Source organism: Dasypus novemcinctus, chromosome 7 (genome assembly GCF_030445035.2).
Source record: "Dasypus novemcinctus isolate mDasNov1 chromosome 7, mDasNov1.1.hap2, whole genome shotgun sequence".
Taxonomy (NCBI): Eukaryota; Metazoa; Chordata; class Mammalia; order Cingulata; family Dasypodidae; genus Dasypus; species Dasypus novemcinctus.
In genome coordinates, this window is record NC_080679.1 from 26,418,070 (window position 1) to 26,423,397 (window position 5,328).

Here is a 5,328-nt window from a genome sequence, read left to right on the forward strand (position 1 = left end):
GGCAGTGAGCAGTGCTGGAAAGCTCTTTGTAAATGTTTTACAATGAATAACTTATTACTTCAAACCACAATGGCTTTTCCTGGTAAAAGTTAATGTGGAAAGTGATCTTGACTCTTGAAAAATTTAATATGGAGCTAATAAAACCACAGAATAGCTGATAGGTATGGACTTAGGGGTGAGTATGCTATAGAAGGGCTGAGCCTGAGTGGACGAGGTCAGAGGCTACTAGCAGGGCTGCAGGAAGTGAGAGACAAGAAGGTCCCAGCCAGAGTTACATTTGCTTTCTTGTTTATTTCTCCCATTGGACTTGAACTCCTTTCTTTGGGGACTGTATCTTTCTTACCTTTCTATTTCCGGCACCTACCATACTACCTGAGATATAGAAGGCCTTCAGTTAATGTGATTCAGAGGAAAGACAGTTGCCAGTATAACTCTTGCAGTAAACTCTTTTCACTTTGCAAGTAATAAAGATAACTGGGAATGTCCCAGACACTGCAAAGTCCCCAGATTGATTTCTTGTAAAGTCTTTGATTTATTCAAAGGAAAATGGAATCAGTTAAAACTTTTCTTTAAACATTGTCTCCCTTACCTTGGCAGTGTCCCGTCGTCAAGTCCAGTCCAGATTCACCTGCTCCATGAAGCTTTTCTGTGCCTCTTAGTGGTACATGATCTAGAATCATGCACGAGTAGAATCAAGGAGACACCTTAAAGTCTTGAACCTGGACCATTCTTATGTCACTTAACAGGTTCTGTCTTTTTTGTTTATTTGTTTTGGTTTTCATTTTGTAAAATGTCTTTTACTTTAAAATGATGCCTCTCTGGGACTGTCAACATAGATATATGTGTCCTACAAATGAGTAAAGTTAGAAGCATGAAACATGATGAAATAAAATCAGTGCTGGAAATTGCTTTGCAAATGTTTTACAATAAATGTTACCATTTCAAACCACAATGGTTTATCCTGGTCAATGAAAGACCCTTTTGTTCATTTGAGCACCTTGAGTTAAGATCTGAAAAGCAGACTGGAGCTCAGTTTTGGAGCAGGAATTGGAGAGTTGGGGTTGTCATGGTAGGGGAGAAAGGCAATCTGGGAGGGAGAAGAAGTGAGATGGGAGGAGATAATCCATGAAAGGACTGGGGAGATGGTGAGAGATTCGGGTGAAAGGTGATGGGGTCAGGGAAATCATGTTATGGCGATGCTGGAGAGTCAAAGTGGTGTTTGTCCATGTCCTTCTGATGTAACTGCTTCCATCTCCTGCAAACCTTTAGCTGAATTAGCCTTTTTGAGCAAAGTGGTCCATTTCCCCAGGATTTCACAAATATCTTAGGATGGACATTAGACCTTCAGTAAGATGTGGAATAGAGGTTTGAACAATCCTATCTAGAGCCTAAGGAACAGGGAGGTCCCAGAAGATATCTAGGTTGCACAGCCTATTTAATACCAAGGGACTTATGTATATATAAACATGTTGTTCTTCCCTATACCATCACCTTGAAATTTCATATTTTAAAACAAGGAGATGGAGATATAGATAAATGCCATGCGTAAATGTCTAATCTCAACTTTAAAGTTCAAACATCAATTGACTTGCATTGTTCTCAAGTGAAATGTGATGGTGTCATGATTGCATAAGAAATGTTTTAGCTAGCTACCAGAAGGTGAAAGAAAACATCAATGTATTTTTAAAAAAGATTTATTTCATTTATTTATTTCCTCCACCCCCCTTGCTGCTTATGCTTGCTGTCTGCTCTCTGTGTTCTTACGCTGCACGTTCTTCTGTATCTGCTTGTTTTCTCCTTAGGAGGCACTGGGAACTGATCCTGGGGCCTTCCAACATGAGAGAGAGGTACTCGATTGTTTGAGCCACCTCAGCTCCTGGTTTGTTGTGTCTCTCATTGTCTTTCTTCTGTGTCTCTTTTTTGTTGTATCATCTTGTTGTATCAGTTCTCCTCACGGTCCAGCTTGCCTTCACCAGGAGACCCTGGAAACCAAACCTGGGACCTCCAATATGGTAGATGGGAGCCCAATTGCTTGAGCCACATTTGCTTCTCAAATGTGTTTTGAAGTTTGGAGCACTGGGAGAAAAGATGGTCTTAGTGATACATGTTTTCATCCCTCCAGCTTCCAGGGTAAAGTCTGATGACATTTTCTCTTATCATTATACAGCCAAATAAGAATGGTTATTTGGAATGTGGCTGTGCTCAGGCATAGTGGAATTCAGGGTTGAGTCATTCCAAGGCCATAGGAGAGGATGAATGCTCTGATAATCTGAGGCAGTCCTACCAGATGACTTTAGTTCTGAAAAGACCCTTTTGGAAGATGACACTGCTTTGAGTTTTCCTCATGATCAGACTTGCTATTTGCTATGTCACAGTGCTAATGAGGGTGGCTGTGTAGCCTGTCCACTCTAACATTTTTTCTCATATCTTGCTCATTCTTGTCCATAGTTGAATTCCAAGTCATTCACACCTTCCTCTCCCCATCTGACTTGGAGGTTAATGGGCATGCCGTGTATAAATCCCTCCTGTGCACAAACATTAACATAAACAACAAAAGCTTTCAGGAATGCTTTCTCTTCTTCTTTTTCACCCGTGTGGTAAGCCAGTGCCTGTGTGGCAAGCTGAGTGCCAGCATGGTGAGCCAGTGCCTGCACAAGCAAGTCACGCAGCAAGATGATGACACAACAAAAGAGAGATGAAAGGGAGAGTCAAGGTGAAGCACAGCAGAGACCAGGAATGAGGTGGCACAGCTAACAGGGAAACTCTCTCCACATCAGAGGTCCCCAGGATTGAATCCTGGGGAATCCTGGAGGAGAAAAACTAAGAAGAGAAGACCAAAAGAGAAATAGATACAGAAGATCATGCAGCAAATGGATACAGACAGCAAAAACAGCAGAGCAAGGGGAGGGGGAGGGGGAGGGGATGGGGGGAAATAAATAAATAAATCTTAAAAAAAAAAAAGCTTTCACGGCTTGCATGAGGCCAGTGTGCAGGTAGGTGTGTGTGACAAGTTGCTTGTTCACCAAGCTGTCTTCTTGTGGTCAGCTTCTTGTTCATAACATCACATTTAACTTTCTCATAATCTAAGGCAAAGGAGGGAATTAGGTCCCTGCCCAAGTTGATGAACAAGATGCTGATAATTCTATATTAGTAAGGGTTCTCTAGGGAAACAGAACTGACAGGCTATATATATGGGTGTGTGTGTGTGTGTATATATATATAATATGCATATATATGTGTGTGTATATATATGCATATTATATATACATATATATTTTTTTGGTAAATATTATGAGATTTTAAAAGTAGGAATTGGAGCTGTGTGGATGGCAAAGTCCAAAATGCATAGGTCGGGCCACAAGCTGGGAATTCTGATGAAGGTTTTTGGTGACCTCCCCAGAAGAAGCTGGCTGGCTATAGTAGAGATGGAAATTCTCCCTTCTGACTGCTGAAATCATCACTCTTCTTTTAAGGTCTTCAACTGATTGGATGAGACATCTCTCATTGTTGAAGATGCTCTTCTCAGTTGATTGTAGATGTAATAAACCATACAATCAACTTACTGATGATGTAAATTGACAAAATATCCTCCCAGTAACAATCAGACTGGTGTTTTCTTGGCCAAACAACTGGACACCATAACTTGGCCAAGTTCACACATGAACTTAACCATCACAGGTAACAATAGGCAGGGTGAACTCAACAATAATGTAGATCTAAAAAAGGCAAAACTCAGCAATGTTTTTGGTCAGGGGGCAAGCAATAGTCTTCTTCAGGTTTTTAAAGATCAGGCAGCCTTCCTCCACTCCGTGACTGCAGATGCAAAGTTGTCATACAGTAATACCATGTGGGCTACATTCTTCATTGCAACAGAATCTGCTATTCACAAGGCTATCCTTTTTAGATCTGGGGAATTGTTACCTCCATCCTCTGTCACAGCAACAAAAGTATATTGTCTCTGGCAGCCTGTCACAATGATCAGCTTCTGCCAGGGTGATATCTAAGCACAGGTGATTTCTGAGTAGTGGGTTAAGAGCTCATCCAGTTGTTCCTGACTTATGTCCTTCAGCTCCATGCTTGTGACCACAGTTATCATTAGCATCCCATTTGTTAACTTGCTCCACAACACGGTTGAGGCATTTTGCAATGTCTTCTATTGTCTCACATTTAGCTGAAATGATACTTTTCTTGAAAAACTTTGGCTGTGATTGTGTGATTACCAGCAACCATAAGCTTTGAACCCAGCTTTATGGCAGTTGGTAACTGCATCAGGCATAGTGGACTGAGGGGTACTGATCATTGGCAGGAACCCCATAAAATCGGGGTTAGAGGTGGGAAAGGTTATAATATCTGTGTCAAATGAGTAGATTTCTGGAAACTCATCTGCTGGCAGGGAGAGATGACAGAATCTACAATGGGCTCTCCCAGACTGCCTCACTCCACTTACAGAGTGCAGGCCATGACATTTCATGGCTACTGTGCTGATAAAGAAAATAATGCCAATGGAGATGGCATAGGGTAGCTTCTAGCCACAGAAGGATGGAGAACTTCTCCACCATCTGCTTGAAGAACTGGATAACTTCAAGAATCTTTTGGTATTTTCTTTGAGAAGGCTGAGGGTTTTGGGACTGTCCTGAGCCAGACAGTGCTGGAGAGACTCATAAAATGTTTGTACCATATTTGTTGAAGAGCTTGTGCTGCTCTGGATAAAGGTCTTTCTTAGTTTCTCTTTGTGGTGATTCTTTTTGTTTCAAGCAGCTGTTCTGCAGCCCCCTGTACTTTTCCTTGCCATTCCTCTTGTCTGCTTTCTCTGTGTCTTTCCATCCCCTGAGCTCTACAGAGTAAAGTTTTGGTATTTTCTTACCCATGATGCTGATGGTGTGGGTCCTGGACTGAAGCAAGGCTGGACATAGTTCTGGGCTGCAGGAGTGGTGCAACTCCAAGGGATGAGCTGTACTCTGGTCCTAGAGCCAGGGGTGTGGCCATGGGAGCTCAAGCTGGGGCACTCATGGTCTCTGCATCTTGCAGCCTGATATGTTCTATGCCTGCTCCTGATTTTTGATCTTACATTTATTTCTGTTCATTTCCTATCTACTCTACCAGGTTGAAATTCTCCTGATGGCGGACCTTATGTTTGTTTCATTACTGTGTTCTCATCACATGGGAATTAGGGTTTGTGGCCATCACTTGGCAGACTGATGTAGCCTCTGACTTGAAAACAGAAAGCCTCAATGAGAGGGCTTTATTAAATGAGGGGCTTGGACTGGGTCAGCAGCTCTCACCTGGACCTCCTGGAAATCCTTGCAGGAAATAAAGTACACAAGTCAA

The 5,328-nt window shown here is 42.1% G+C and overlaps 1 pseudogene; it reads right to left on the bottom strand.

Annotated features, from left to right (window-relative positions):
• Positions 1-2,094: 2,094 nt before the first annotated feature.
• Positions 2,095-4,471, bottom strand: LOC101414596 (potassium-transporting ATPase alpha chain 2 pseudogene; annotated as a pseudogene).
• Positions 4,472-5,328: the final 857 nt, after the last annotated feature.